Source organism: Perca flavescens, chromosome 20 (genome assembly GCF_004354835.1).
Source record: "Perca flavescens isolate YP-PL-M2 chromosome 20, PFLA_1.0, whole genome shotgun sequence".
NCBI classification, from domain to species: domain Eukaryota; kingdom Metazoa; phylum Chordata; class Actinopteri; order Perciformes; family Percidae; genus Perca; species Perca flavescens.
In genome coordinates, this window is record NC_041350.1 from 30156227 (window position 1) to 30173258 (window position 17032).

The following is a 17032-nucleotide window of genomic DNA, read 5'->3' on the forward strand; positions in this document are numbered from 1 at the left end:
TCATTAAATGGCTTGTTGATTCTCCGGTGAGAGGATTAGTGTCCAGGATTTATGCTAAACTGATGCAAGTATTTGTAGGAGAACTCCCAATACTAAAGAAATGGGAGCGAGAGCTGAGCCTAGAGGGGAACATAATTAATTGGGAGACAGTTTGGGACAACATTTCCCATTGTTCCAAGAACTCAAATCACCAGCAGATCCACTTCAACATATGCCATAGGACATATTGGACTACTCAGAAGACGTCTCTAAAGCCATTCCTACTCCCTATTGCACGTTTTGCCAATCTGAACAAACTGGAACTTTCTTGCACATGGTCTGGGAGTGTGAACAGGTGCATGAGTTTTGGAATAAAAGAAAATCAATATCTGATGTGATAGGATGTCAAATTCCTACTGACCCAATTGTTTTGTTACTTAATAACTCTAAATTACACCTACTTGGGAGAGAAGGAAATTTGGCTAGCTGGATCAACCGCAACCAAGAAAATAGCTCAGCGCTGGCCTGGCCTCAGTACCGGTTACTTGCGTTGTCTAACGTGCAAAGCAGACGACTGGAGACTCAGGTTTTGGCACAGGACTTTCTACCAGACTTCTTGGTAATACAAACTGGTGTCTCTTTTGTTTACTTAAGGGATCTTTGGTTACCTGGTAAAGCACTACATCCAGAACCTTCAACCTCTCCCACTGCTTTGATGAGCACCAAGGCCCGTGTCCAAACCGACCTTCTCTCTCCTTGAGGGCCTCCTCTTCCGGCTGAGAAATGGCATGATCTTTGAGATGCTAGGATCCAGCTCTTGGCTTTGTCGGAAAGGAAAAGGTAGGCAACAGGTCTTGTCCTGGTGGTACAAGGTGCTGAGCCGATTGGACTAGCTGAGCTGCTCTACACTCTGTGGCAGTATCCCATCGGTTATGAGCATCAAGGAGGGCCTCCACAACTCGGTTACATGAGAATGGGCAGACTGATCTCATGAATTGGCGTATGTATGACACGCCAATTTGTATTCCGTTTTTGCGTGTTATCAAGACGCATAATCACATTTTTGCATGTATATCAACGTTAATCGGCCGCCATTGACCTACATTGCGAGTCAATTTCCGCCATAGCGAGTAGTATAAAGGAACGGGGGATTGAGTAAGGAGGTAGGTTGGGTTTTTTTTTTTTTTTTTTAATAAGCCTTACCCAATGTTTCTTTCCTAAACTCAACCATTTATTGTTTTCCTAAGTGTGTTTTTGTCGTTATTTTCCGTGTTTTTGTCACTGTTTTGTTACTAAAGCCTTTCCCTGTGTTCTTTTCCTAAACCCAACCATTTTTTTTAACAGGCGTGTGAAGTTGTTCTCGCGATAGCACGCAACGTGGCGAGGCCACGTGGTGGGTATGTTTACATCAGCTGTATACAGCGTAGGCATACACGTGGATAGCTGAAAATGCATACAATAAGCCATTTGGCTTTATGAAAGTGGCGTGTATATTTACGCAATGTTGGAATGGGAGAGGATGAGACTTATTGGCAGGCTCTTGTGTTGATCTCCATGCCTGGAGACACTGTACTTTCAGACGAAAGAGATCTTGCACTCCATCTTGCTCAAGTTCCTCTGATACGGTGAGTAGATTGTCATAACACTCTGTGATAAGCCTCTGACCAACTGTCCGAGCGAACGGGTCCCGGCTGAGAGCGTCTGCCACTATGTTCTTGCAATGTGCTTTAGATTGAAGGTGTATGGAGCGAGCTTGGTGACCCAGCGCTGTTTGCAGGCATCAAGCTTGGGCTTGGTCATTATACAGTACAGGCCAAAAATTTGGACACGCCTTCTCATTCAATGAGTTTCCTTTATTTTCATGACTATTTACATTGTAGATTCTCACTGAAGGCATCAAAACTATGAATGAACACATGTGGAATTATGTACTTAACAAAAAGTGTGAAATAACTGAAAACATGTCTTATATTCTAGTTTCTTCAACACTCTTGGCATTCTCTTGATGAGCTTCAAGAGGTAGTCATCTGAAATGGACTTGAAGGAGTTCCCAGAGATGCTTAGCACTTGTTGGCCCTTTTGCCTTCACTCTGCAGTCCAGCTCACCCCAAACCATCTCGATTGGGTTCAGGTCCGGTGACTGTGGAGGCCAGGTCATCTGGTGCAGCACTCCATCACTCTCCTTCTTGGTCAAATAGCCCTTACACAGCCTGGAGGTGTGTTTGGGGTCATTGTCCTGTTGAAAAATAAATGATGGTCCAACTAAACGCAAACCGCATGGGATGGCATGTCGCTGCTGGATGCTGTGGTAGCCATGCTGGTTCAGTATGCCTTCAATTTTGAATAAATCCCCAACAGTGTCACCAGCAAAGCACCCCCACACCATCACACCTCCTCCTCTATGCTTCACGGTGGGAACCAGGCATGTAGAATCCATCCGTTAACCTTTTCTGCGTCGCACAAAGACACGCCGGTTGGAACCAAAGATCTCAAATTTGGACTCATCAGACCAAAGCACAGATTTCCACTGGTCTAATGTCCATTCCTTGTGTTTCTTGGCCCAAACAAATCTCTTCTGCTTGTTGCCTCTCCTTAGCAGTGGTTTCCTAGCAGCTCCTTGACCATGAAGGCCTGATTCGCGCAGTCTCCTCTTAACATTTGTTCTAGAGATGTGTCTGCTGCTAGAACTTTGTGTGGCATTCATCTGGTCTCTAATCTGAGCTGCTGTTAACTTGTGATTTCAGAGGCTGGTGACTCAGATGAACGTATCCTCAGCAGCAGAGGTGACTCTTGGTTTTCCTTTCCTGGGGCTGTCCTCATGTGAACCAGTTTTGTTGTAGCGCTTGATGGTTTTTGCGACTGCACTTGGGGTCACATTCAAAGTTTTCTTGTTTCTCTTTACTTAGCTGATTGGTTCTTGCCATAATATGAATTCTAACAGTTGTCCAATAGGGCTGTCGGCTGTGTATCAACCGGAATTCTGCACAACACAACTGATGGTCCCAACCCCATTAATAAGGGAAAAAATTCCACTAATTAAGCCTGACAAGGCACACCTGTGAACTGAAATCCATTTCAGGTGACTACCTCATGAAGCTCATTGAGAGAACACTAAGGGTTTACAGCGCTATCAAGGAAGCAAAGGGTGGCTACTTTGAGGAATCTTAAATATAAGACATGTTTTCAGTTATTTCACACTTTTTTGTTAAGTACATAATTCCATATGTGTTCATTCATAGTTTTGATGCCTTCAGTGAGAATCTACAATGTAAATAGTCATGAAAATAAATAAAACTCATTGAATGAGAAGGTGTGTCCAAACTTTTGGCCTGTACTGTATATGTGAGTGGATTGTTGTCTGTCCACACTGTGAACGAGTTGCCCTTCAGCCAATGACTGAACTTTTCACACACACTCCCCTTTAACGCCAAGAACTCAAGCCTGTGTGCTGGATACCTCTTTTGTGAACCGCTCAAGGTCTTACTTGCAAAAGCAATGGGTCGTACCTTACCCTCACCAATTGGTATCTGTGATAAGACTCCTCCAAGCCCATCCAAGGAAGCATCTATTGACAGGATCAGTGGACGTGAAAAATCAGGGTGGGCAAGAACCACACAGTTCAGTAGACTATCAGACTGACAAGGGCTTCGTCACATGCTGGACTCCAGTCATCAGATTTAAGTTTCCTGTATGTCCCTGCATTTTCCTTTACTTTCACTTTTCCTCTTCTTTTCTGTCCAGCAAAGAGTGGTTTAGCGATGGAAGAGCAGTTGGGGATAAAGTGCTGATAGTAGAAGATCATCCCCAAAAAGGATTTAATCCTCTGCAACGAGGGCGTACATGCATCATTTTCCATGAGATCAGTTTTGGACATTTTGGATATGACTTTGACCTTTGCAAGATCCACAGCCACCCCAATGCCATCAATGATATGGCCTAAAAACTTGACAGACGCTTGCATCAAATGGCATCTCCAGCCTCTGTAAGGCCTCCTCTTCAGTTGGTGCGAAAACGAGCAGGTCATCCAAGTAGCATAACAAGCTGCTGAAGTTAAAATATACTTTCTGTCAGGGTTTGTCGTAGTTTCTGATACTGAGCAGGTGGAACTCTCCCATAAGGAAGGCGGAATGGACGATCATCGGTAAGTTGGATGCGATGGACAAAGCCCTTTGTCTCGCCACAGTCCAATGCATGCTTTGAGAAAACATCATTATAGCGCTCAATAAACTGCTCTAACTTTTCTGTCCCCTTGTGGTCAGTGTGACAAGATCAAGGTCAAGGTCACTGAGGCCAACATCTCGCAGTCTCTGTTCAAGTTCTGAAAGGTTGGTGGGTGTGGCATGTTCCTCAGGAGTAGTTTTCTCAACCTCATAAGAGCCTTGGAAGATCTCAAAATCCTCTATAGCCAAGCAGGGGCATACATCAGCCAGTTTACAGTTCCTTTTCAGCGTAATGGGTTTATCAGACAGATTAGTGACCTTCATGGGGACCCACCTCTCACCCCACAGCGGTGTCACTACACGGCCAACCATTATGTTACATTGACTTAGATGAGGTAGGTTCAACAATGGCTGCACTTCCTGGTGACATGGGTGCATTTTTAGGAAGCTTACCCCATACAAGATGTTGTCTGGCCAGGAGAGTGACAGCCTGCCTGAGCTTGACTGTGCAGATTTTGGTTGGTAGCTCGCCACCCCTCCAACAGGATGTATTCGCCATAAGGTCCAAAAACCGCTCACACTCCGGAGAGGAAGAGAAACTGTCATTAGTGACGAGCCGCCAATAATCGGGCAGTGGTGGCTTAAAGGATAGAGAAGCGAGCTTGTGACCAGGAGGTTGTTGGTTCAATCCCCAGACCGACAGGATAAAATCTGGGTGGGTAAAGTGAAAGAGCAGCGCTTGTCCCTCCCTCATTACCACCACTTAACCTCCAACCGCTCCAGTGGAGCTGCTCAGTGGCCAGCAGATCAGACTGTGGTTGAACTGGGCAGCTTCCAGGTATGAATGTGGAACTGTGTGAATGTGATCAGGGTGTTCCTGCAAAAGAGAGGCTGCCTCTCAGTGAACCTTCCCTGAATAAATAAAGGTTAAAAAAAATCATCAATGCTTTTAAACTGGTGCATGAGAAACTTAATCACATTTGTGTGAATGCAGGTCTGTTAGTTTAAAGGCTGCTGCTCTCGGGGTGAGTTTGTAGCCAGATGCTCTTGTCTGAAATTGTTATTCGGAGAGTTTCTCTTGATGTGACCAGGCTTGAAGCAAGACAAGCGCTCATGTCTACAGTGAGCCAGGGTGGAGTGTTCAACAGACTTGCAAACCTTTTTTGCAAAATTTTCAAAATCTGATGACACCAGTGTGACACCATCCCAAACAAACCTAGTGTGTATCCAGAATTCTACACTGCCAACCTTTACTTACAAAAAAAAATATACCAAGGTATTTTTCAAACTACAACTCCCATTAGAGACAGAACATGTTACAATGCTAGTATACTTTATAAGAACTCTTTCAGGGTGGGTGAGTGGACTCGTTTGCCTCCTGGTTTTGTGTCTGTCGTGGATAGGCGTCATTCCATTTCAGATTGGCGCCCAACAATCTGAATCATATAGGCCTACAGTAGCCTACATAATACAAATACATGAAACTGTATTTTTATGATTATCCTTATTGTATAAACCCTCACACCCAATGTGTGACCAAAGCAAAAATATTACGTAGCATACATTGTTTTCTTTTGGAATTAGGACGATAGGCTGTTTCCCATGCCCAGGACATTGCCTCAACTTTCTACCAGATGGCAAAAGGATGGATGAGATGAGTCTATTACACACGCACAAAATGTGTGAGGAGGTTCTTTAAAATGATACCAGCAATTAACTTTCCACTGAAAGTAATGGACCAGGACCACTTCAAGATTTTAAATTTACACTATTTATAATAAACTACGAAAAAAAAAGAAAAACAGTTATCAGGATTTTAAAAAAGTAATAAGAAAGCCGACCGGTTTCAGTCCTAGCTCCAACCACGATTTCAAAGCCCATACGGCATCAGTCTGTTCGGTAAGCAGGTAGCGATGCGATACCAGCACTGGAGGCACTGAGGAGGAATAAGGCTTTCTCACACACCCGGAGTGGGACTGCACTTGCTTCGATCCGTCATGGTTAGCGATCCTCCAGCCGTCTGCTCGTCTCAGTGTCCTTTGCCCTCCGATGCGCCTGCTTCTCTGCTGTACTCCCCATCCGTGTCGCTTCACTCTGTGGCCGTGTTGCTGTCCGGTCTTTCGGTGCCCCCTCCGCTCTGCAGTGGCTAGGCGCGGGACTATCCCTCGCTGTCTGACCACCTTGCCCTTCTTCCTGGTTTCTGTTCCGCTGTCGACCACACGTCTCACTGCAGAACATCCTCCTGCACGCCAATAGAGCATCTCCGCAGGTCTCGCAGTTTTCGACCGTCCTCTCGTCCAGCCTCACCTCCGGTCCTATCCTCGGTCCTATCCGCCACCAGTCCCGTGCCACCTGAGGCCCCCATTTTACCACTCCTGCCCTCGCTCCTCGCTTCCTCCCTCTTTCGCTGCTCTCTCCTTTGTGTTTTCCCTCTGTGTTCTCGTTTGTCCATTTTTCACTGCTCCCAAGACACCCGTCTTTCATCAGTTCATTACTCTAGGCATGGTTTTGCGCACCTGTCTTTGATCAGCCTATCAGTCCAGGCCGTGTATGACTGAGCTTGCATAAAATCAACTAGTGTCTTCAGTGAATAAATGTAGTTTTTTTGCACTGTGAAGAGGACAAATTCATGCTATGGCCGGCTATTTTCATAAACGGACATTTCAACGTACGTTTATATGTACCCGTGTATATATGCCGTCAATGCAGTCAAGAGCATGCCAAACCTGTAGTTGGCAGTGTAACGAGAAGCTCAAGCCCACGTTAGCCAATCAGAATCCCGACAATAGCAACAACCGCAACCAATCACGTCCTCTTTCTCTCTCTCGGCTGTCTAAACCTCTGTTTGTCTCAGTTTACATGCAAACGTGCAAACGAAGATTTCCAAAATCTCCACTTTGGCCGGAGTTTTTAGAAATAATCGTTTTCTGTGATAAAAACGGGGTTTTCGTGTAAATGAGAGGCCAAACCGCAGGAAAATATCTGCGTCTTCCCTTCGTGTAAACAGGGCCTCAGATATTCACACACTTTGTGATCAATGACAGGTTGTTTCTTCATCCTAAATAGATTTGGCATTCACAACTCAATTATAGTATAGAGGACAAGGGTTTTATACACAAAAGGGAAGACAATACCAGGGTTAACAAACAATTAAGCTGCCTGCAACAGACTTGCACCTGTTGCACTTCAGTCAAGCCGTTTTTTGTAATTGTGTGTGGTTTAATGTTATGGAGTATAACCTAGGTATCTTGACTTGAATGTAGGTATCTTGAGGCCCTGGAGTATTATCTAAAAGGCCACACTAAGGAAGCACTCCTACCCAGTACATTTATTTTTGCTGCATTGGTATTTAAACTGAACTACTTCCTCATTGGAGATTTCTTCCTACAATGTAACGGAACATCGATGGGTTGTGCTTTTGAGCCGGAATATACAAATTTATGTTTTTATTTTTACAGTTATGTTTTTAACACTAATAGAAAGACGTTCCTTCTTAAATTCTTCAAATGGCTTACATATTATATAATTTGCATTTTCCAAGTGACTAGCAATCATATATACATACATATCAAGGGGCAAGTATGGCTTCTATTGGAATTCCTCACAGTACATTCAGTACTTAAAAACCTTAATTCCCCGGAAGTGGATGCGTTATTTGTGTTGTTACTGCCAGTGATTGGAATGTGATTGATTGGTTATTTCTGCCTGCCTATCCAATGTTGAGATGTATGCTCCAATGTGAGAATATCGCTTTTGTCTGTCGGAGCCTCTTAGAGAAGGTGCTCCGCTGTTGGACCAGGTGCAGGGTGGTAAGGATTATCCATGATAGCTAACAGTTTGTTCAGTGCCCTCCTCTCCACCACAGTTTCAAATGTTGCTTCACATTAAACTTTTATTTTATATTTAGCTACAATGTAAGTTAATGTAATAATTATAAAAACTTATAATAATTGTTCAATCCTCCCAAATTATAGTCCCAGTTCACTGGAGACAACACACATTGTGTGCTAAGAATGCCAAAAACAATGCACATGGAAGAGGAACATACATGGTCCTTTGTTAATGAATACTAAACAACAACAATCAACTAAAATAATTAAAGGTGTATTTGTCCCTGACCAGTCTGCCATTGTTAGAACCACTAACACATAACACTTTATATATTGTCCTTCATCACTGACTTCATTTAAAATCAGTCTTTTCTAATTATCTTGGTAATATATTCACCAAACTTCTAACAAGCAGTTTTCATACAGCAATATAACAATAATAATGACTGTCACATGTATAATTATAAAAATAATGGTCAACTTTAAATAATAACTAAACAGCAACATGCACCTGTTGTATTTCAAAGCAGGCTGATAACAATAAGGTAAAAACCACTGCTGAGTTAACAGAAAAGGCCCCAGGATTAATACATCCTGGTTGTTAGCCTGGTCAGGCTATCTGTACAGAATAAATCTCCATAGTAACTTAGGTGCCTCTACTTTTGTGCACAAGTCTCTCTACAAGTCAAGTCTAAATTCATCCAGGATAACTGAGATATCCCGGCTTAATCCCTTATCCTGGTTTTGTGCAGCCCTCTGGACCAATTTCAAAGATTGTTGTTCCCATCAGCCACTTACACACATAAAACATAGGAAAATAGGGTCCAGGTAAAAAAAAGCAGTAGTTACCCTTTTAATTAAGTCTATCTAACTATCTATGTATAGTCTATCTATACTTGCTACAAAACATTTATTTCTCATAGTATGTACACACTAGCCAATTGCAAATATATAAGAAAAGCTTGTACAGAAAAAAGATACAACAGCTAAATAACCATATACATAATATGTGCAAGAAAGAAGAAAAAATGCTACACTCAATTGTGCCTCCCTTGCAGTGCAACAGAAAAATCTTTCGGCAGGACGCAACCATCCCCCTACAACAATCTGCTGTGATATCCTCACAACCAGCATGCATTGCACCTAGTAGACGGTAATCAACTTTTACAACAATAACATATAATTATTATGTATAATATATGTGTGACAGCTTATTGTTGGTTTGTAAAGTTTGATGGATGGTATTAAAGCTAGAATGTCCCCAGTTAAAGGCAGCAGTGGCAAAAGGTGTTAATGTTATCTTGATGAAAATAATTACATTTTATTAAATTATTAAATATTAGTTGATTATATATGCAGTATATACTATTATTATATTATAATATACACAAAAAAAGAAGAAATGACAAAAAAGAAAATGGAAGAAATGCGAAGATCCTTTGCATGTTAAATAGTGGTAGGCGACTCCCCCAGGCTTACAGAAATAGTTTAACCCTACTGCTCAGCAGCCAATGGGAACTTAGGATACTCACCCATTGACATAAATGCAGATATAAATGTAATTAAAAAAAAAAATCGATTTTCAAATATTGCACCTATAAAACGAAATATTCTGTAGCCTATTTTGCCATCAATACTGCAGACGTTGTCTTTGCTGTAATCAAATCAGTATATATTTATGTTTAACCTGAAGTATACTACTGCTTGAGTGCAGTAAATCAATGGGAAACATTGTCTGTACATGTGTGCAGACAAGGCTAGCAGCAGCAGTGCAGCGTCAAACACGTTTCTGGTGTTACATAGAAAAATCTACGCAGTCGCCACGCAGCTGACATGCAACAGAAACGCCACGCTCACGCCATGCAGCCATTGTGTAGCCGGCCTAACTTTCTGTCATATTTGCTGAAACTGACCCTATGTTCCAGTAGAACTACATAAAGCAGTTCATTTAAAAAACAAATCCAGCTCCTCTGACACCACCTCCAGCCTGTAGTGCGATTTGCAAATAATTATTAAATTATTAAATAATAATTAGTTTGGCCTCTAGCAGAAAAGGGGGGAGGGACTGAGAAGTTGTTGATGTTCAAATTCTTTGGCTAAGTCCTGGATCTTCACAATCCTACCTACAGCACCTTTAAGCTTCACACACAGGGAGAGTTCAACAATTCCCGCTTATGTCCCTTACAGGACACCGTAGCTTTCCAATTTGGCCCGTGTAGGATTCTTTTTCTAACTTCGTTTGGTGTTTCACTATGGGAATCGCCTCGGCGTGACCAACTAAGGAAGCTCCAATGACACCACGTCTGTCCATGACAGACAGGTTGAACTGTGCTAGGGCCACGCCCCCTCATATAATCACAGTCGACCGGCTCCTTGCAAATCATTCTCGCTTTCTTCCCGTGAAGAAAACTATAAGCTCCCTCAGCGCTTCTGGGCTAGCTTGGTTGGTTATCTGCTAACAGTTCACAGACGGACCGTTAAGGACTACGTCGCCGAACGCAGTTCCTGACCCAGTCTGGATTTGCTGAGTAAGTACTTCGCAAGAAGTTTTACCTTGTGGTTACACACTTGAAGCAGTGTCTGCGTCAAGGCAAACTGCTTCTTCTTTGGCTAGTCGGTATTTGTTTATCGCTAGCTAGCTGTGTAACTCATTTACCTTCTGGCTAACGCGTTACGGCGAGCCTCCCTGGGTTCTTTTGTTAGCATTTGTTTGTTAGCCGAACCCGGTACCTGGAGTGAGCTAACGTGTTACGACGAGCTAACTCTTACGGTACGCTGATAACGTTAGCTCGGGCTAAACCCCTTGTGCTAATCTTGTGGACAGGCTAACGTGTTACGACGCGCCTGCTAAGGTTGTATATTTACGCCGATCTTCTTCCTTTCCAGTACCATGTCTTCCGCAGCGACCCCCAATGTATCCCGCCTGTGCCCCACATCATGCGGGGCATCCATCTCGGGCAGGGACCCTCACCCGATGTGCATATCCTGCATGAGCATTAAACACACTCAGGCAGCGCTGGCTGACCCCCAGTCGTGCGCCCACTGCGCGTCAATGACGGAGAAGATACTGGAAAGGCGGCTGAGAGTGGCCGTGGCCAACAGTCATGACCCATGTCTGTCGGGAACCTGCCCAAAAGCCACAAGCAGTACCCATCAGCCGCGAGCTACACCTAGCTGGGCGGACATGATGGACGAGGAGTCCTCTGCCATGCCTCCACTTTTCGAGGACCTCCTTGGAGTGGAACCGGGCGGCGAGGACGCAGAGGGCGATGCCATCTCTGATATCCTCGACATGAATGGGATGGAGGACGAGGAGGAGGACTCCACATTCCCCATTCCACAGTCAAGGCCTCCTAGTGCAACCAACACTGCTCCCCCAGTGGACAGCAGCTTGTACGAGGTCTGTAAGCGGGCTGCGGCCAAATTGGGAATACAATGGCCGGCAGCCCAGGACCCCGAGGGGGCGGAGAGAGACCTTTACGACGGCAAGAGGCTCCCACCTGCCCAGCCACCTGCGAAACAGCTTCTGCCGGTGGTGCCTGCCTGCATGAAGGAAATGAGCCGGTACTGGTCCAGCCCATTTAAGAGTAGGCTCCCGACTAAGGGCTGCTCTAAGCTGGAGATCCACGGGATGGAGGCACTGGGGCTGACCGAACCCCCAGTGGTGGAGCCTTCAGTGGCTCATCACCTCCACCCAAACTGCCGCTCTCTCAGCTTCCCACAGCATTCCTCTGCCTAACAAAATGGAGCGCCTCACCGCCTCCATGTTTCAGAGGATGTACAGGTATGCAGCGCAGTCTGTGTGTTCTCTAAATGCAATGACCCTGCTGGAGATGGGCCGTCATCTGGACTCAGGGGCTCCTAACCCGGTCCTCTGGGACGAAATCTGTGTGGTCAACGACCTGGTGCTGCGCTCCTCACGGGGTGCGGTGCAGGGCTGCGGCCGTGTAATGGGGCTCGCAGTCGCAGGTGAGAGGGCCTTGTGGTTGAACCTGTCGGGCCTGAGTGACACACAGAAAGCAGAGGTTATGGACGCAACATACGACCCCACCAAAGGTCTGTTTGGCCCAGCTTTGGAGAAGATGAGAGGACAGCACCCTCAGGAAACAGGAGGGTGAAGCCTTTGACCTCTTCCTACCCCGAAAACACACACCCCGGCCCCAGCAGGGTCAGAGGGGTGGCTTTGCCGCAGCGGCAGCGAGGGCAAAGCAAGGGGCTGCAAAGCCACATAGACAAGCCGCTGGTCAACAGACTAGCCAGCAGTCTCGGTCAGACAATCCCAAGCCGTGGGGGAAACACTCCTTCGCGCCCTGTCTGTCAGGGTTACAGGCTACAGTTTGCTATGAAACCACCCAGATTCAACGGTGTGTTAGTTTCAGTGACGAAAGGGGATGCAGCACAAGTTCTAGAGGACGAAATAACATCCCTATTGAACAAACGAGCCATCAGGGCTGTGCCGAGCGAGGAATCGCATCAGGGGTTTTACTCCCGCTATTTCCTCATTCCAAAAAAAGGGGGCGCATCACTTCGCCCGATTTTAGATCTCCGTGTGTTAAACCGACACCTACGAAAATACACGTTCAGGATGTTAACACACAAAATGCTCTGTCGTTCAATCCGCCCGGGGGATTGGTTTGTGACGATAGATCTTTCAGATGCATATTTCCACATCGCCATATATCCCGCACACAGAAAATTTCTGAGGTTTGCGTATCGGGGCAGAGCCTACGAATACCAAGCCATCCCATTCGGCCTGTCGTTGGCACAGAGGGTGTTCACCAGGTGTGTGGAGGCAGCGCTGTGACCGTTAAGGAACAGCGGTATCAGAATATTTTCTTACATAGACGACTATCTGATCTGCTCCCACTCCCGGGAGCAGGCAGTCAGAGATTCCACTACGATGATAACTCATCTCACGGATTTGGGGTTCAACATAAACTGGGCAAAGAGCCGAGTAGAACCCACGCAATGTACGGAGTATTTGGGTCTAAAAATAAACTCCCTCTCCTACCGCGTCACGCTATCGGAGGGGAGATTAGCGTCCCCGGGGCACTATGGAGGAAATATTTATTCATAATTCAAATTGAAAGTCCAAAGAGAAATTGAAAGTCCAAAGGGAAAACAAAGCGAGATCAAATTAAAAATATTATTATTATTTTTTAAATTTTCCATTTGGCTTTAGCTTTTGAATTTAATATTTGGCTTTTGAATTTCAATTTATCATTGGCTTTTAATTTTCATTTAATATTTGGCTTTTGAATTTCAATTAAACATTGGATTTTAATTTGGACTTGACACATGTCAATGTAAATGAGGAGGCGTGGCCCAAAGGCTGGTGGGAGGGTCTGAAACGAATTGAGTGCAGAGGCACCTTATGAACAGCAGGGGGAGCTTACTGCTGAGGAGCACACTGTTAAGCATCTGTCTGCAGATTCACCACTAGGCTGGGTCTTGTTTCACAGGATAGAAAATGATGATGTAAGCTAAACACAAACGACATTTCATGCAACAACAGTGTAGTTTTCATGTAGTTACTATAATTGGGCCCGTGTTAGTGAGGACTAGATTAGGACTAGATTTAAAGCTGATTCTGGTTCCCAATTTCGCCCCAGGTGTGTCTGTTTAAAACACGACTCAGACAACTTCTCTCTTTTGATGTTATATTTAATTAAGCAACAGTAGAAACATGGGTGTGGGTAGCTCTGCTTACGTGTGTTTGTGTGTGGTCAGATTTCGAGGACGCGCACACACACACACAATCTCAACCGGATAGTCATCGTCCGAACGGCGACCTCTCCTTTTTCATTCCCTCACTTTTTTCTCCGGGTGGTGCGCGCGGTGTGAGGTGCGTGTCCGCGCTATTATAAAAAAGCAATCGATTCTATGGGCTATCTAGATCGGGAGTTTGCCGTATTAGCAGCAGCAAACAACTGGAAACCTTTTACAATTTTCATCTGCTATTCCACCACTAAATTCACTATTGAGACTTTTTTATGCGATAAATTAACTGTGTAGAGTTTGAATATGGGCAGTTTTACAAACGTTGACGGCCAACTGCACATTTTCTCCGATGTTGTCAGAAGCTTCAGTCTGACGGGACAGCCAGCTGGTGGCGGCCGGGATCTCCTCCCTGCTGGCCGGCCAGTGATGCTCACAGACACCGCTATTAGCTGGAAGTCTGAAAAAGTACACAGGCTGTACAAAAGGCCGTCAATCAGGAGTGATTGTTGTGAGTAGGCTACATGTTGGAGAATAGCGCGGACACGCACCTCACACCGCGCGCACCACCCGGAGAAAAAAGTGAGAGAAAGAAAAAGGAGAGGTCACAATTTCGGACCATGACTATCTGGTTGAGATTGTCTGTGTGTGCGTCCTCGAAATCTGACCACACACAAACACACGTAAGCAGAGCTACCCACACCCATGTTTCTACTGTTGCTTAATTAAATATAACATCAAAAGAGAGAAGTTGCCTGAGTCGTGTTTTAAACAGACACACCTGGGGCGAAGTTGGGAACCAGAATCAGCTTTAAATCTAGTCCTAATCTAGTCCTCACTAACACGGGCCCAATTATAGTAACTACATGAAAACTTCACGGTTGTTGCATGAAATGTCGTTTGTGTTTAGCTTACATCATCATTTTCTATCCTGTGAAACAAGACCCAGCCTAGTGGTGAATCTGCAGACAGATGCTTAACAGTGTGCTCCTCAGCAGTCTGCTCCCCCAGCTGTTCATAAGGTACCTCTGCACTCCTTTCGTTTCAGACCCTCCCACCAGCCTTTGGGCCACGCCTCCTCATTTACATTGACATGTGTCAAGTCCAAATGAAAAGGCAATGTTAAATGGAAATTCAAAAGCCAAATTTTAAATGAAAATTAGTGTGTCTCTTTTCCGGCTGAGCAAAGCCGTGCCGTTCAGACTGTGCCTACGCCTGCTCGGCCTGATGGCGTCAGTAGTGTCTGTGGTACATTTAGGGCTGTTAATGATGAGGGATTTTCAGCGTTGGGTTGCAGCTTTACATCTGTGCCCATGCAGTCATCTCAACCGGAGGGTGAAAATAACTCCGGCGTGCGTAGCAGCCCTCCGCTCATGGAGAGACACGGCGACGTTCGCATCGGGCGTCCAATGTTCTTCTCTCTGGCAGACAAAAATGCACCGCTGGGTGTGGATGCTCTAGCCCACTTGTGGCCAAACGTGCTGCTCTATGCATTTCCTCCCCTCAGTCTGATCTCCCCCACCCTGGCGAGGGTGAGAGTTCAGGGCCTGTCGCTAATACTGATAGCGCCGCGGTGGTCATCCAAGCATTGGGTGGCAGAGATAATGCAGCTCCTGGCGGGAGAACCATGGCCTCTCCCCATTCGCAGAGACCTTCTCTCCCAAGCGGGAGGGAAGATCTACCACCCTCACCCAGACCGCGTGGCGCTCTGGGGCTTGGCCCGTGAGAGGTGGAACCTGAATGCATCAGGCCTGCCAGAACGGGTCATTGATACCATTCAAAGCGCAAGAGCCGCGTCCACCCACTCTCTTTACAGCGGAAAGTGGCGGGTTTTTGAGGAGTGGTGCGAACATAGGGGTGCCATCCCTTACCAGTGTTCTGTGGTGGACCTGCTATGTTTCCTGCAGTACCTGATGGATAAAGGGAAAGCTTTCTCCACAATTAAGGTGTAATTGGCTGCGGTTTCAGCTTGCCACATAGGTTTTGGGGATAAGCCGGCAGGGCAACATCCCTTGGTTTGTCGCTTCATGAAAGGGGCACGCCGCAAGCTCCCAGTTTCCAGGCCCCTGGTTCCTCTGTGGGATTTGTCGGTCGTGTTGGACGCCCTCTCTCATCACCCGTTCGAGCCTATGGAGGCAGTGGGGATGAAGTTTGTGTCTCTTCAAACAGTTTTGCTCTTGGCTTTAACCACTGCAAAGCGAGTAAGTGACTTGCAGGCTTGGTCGGTTCAGCCTACCTGTCTACAATTTGCCCCAGGGCTCTCCAAAGTCTGTTTGCGGCCCAACCCAGCATTTGTGCCTAAGGTGGTGGAGTCAGCCTACAGGTGGAGCTCTTGGCCTTCCACCCGCCTCCTTTCTCCTCAGGAGAGGAGCAAAGACTTCACATGCTATGCCCTGTCCGGGCTCTGCACATGTATGTGAGTCGGACGGCTGGGTTCAGAAAGGCGGATCAGCTGTTCGTGTTCTGGTTTCCTCCCCACAAGGGTAAGCCATTGTCCCGCCAGAGGCTGTCCCACTGGATTGTGGAGGCCATATTGTTGGCCTATGAGTGTAAAGGTTTACAGGCCCCACAGGGTCTGAGAGCTCATTCCACAAGGGGCATGGCCACTTCATGGGCCCTTTTTAGGGGTGTGTCAGTGAAGGAAATTTGTGCAGCAGCGAGTTGGGCTACACCTCACACTTTTGTGAGGTTTTACAGGCTCTATGTTTCCGGACCGTCCTTGGCACAGGCTGTGCTGGAGGTTACGGCGCCGGGGTTAGTGTGACTCTCGGTTCAATATTATTTGGCTTCGGGAGATCTCAGGCAATCCGGGAGTGGTCTATATCTCCCATAGTGAAACACTGAACGAAGTTAGAAAAAGAACTTTAGGTTACTTACGTAACCCCGGTTCTTTGATAACAGAGTGAGGTGTTTCACCAACACGTCCTTCCTTGCATAGACACGGAAAGAAACCTATCTGGAATGATTTGCAAGGAGCCGGTCGACTGATTATATGAGCACAGTTCGACCTGTCTGTCATGGACAGACGTGGTGTCATTGGAGCTTCCTTAGTTGGTCACGCCGAGGCGATTCCCATAGTGAAACACCTCACTCTGTTATCAAAGAACCGGGGTTACATTAAGTAACCTAAAGTTCTGTACATTTTCTACATCCATGCATGTAGGTAGGTCTAACTTATTTTGGACTAAGGTTACTCCATAAGGAGAAGCAGTTTAATTGACAGGCCACTAAACTCTAAACCATCTCTGATCATAGAGCCTATTCATTACTTTCAGTAATGTATAGGTCTACATAAAAAATATGTCTATAGTTATAGTTGTTTATTCACCAACAAATAAGCTATCC

The 17032-nt window shown here is 45.7% G+C and overlaps 1 pseudogene; it reads left to right on the top strand.

The window, feature by feature from the left end:
- The first annotated feature begins 11712 nt into the window (after positions 1-11712).
- LOC114546424 (uncharacterized) lies at positions 11713-16451 on the top strand (annotated as a pseudogene).
- Positions 16452-17032: the final 581 nt, after the last annotated feature.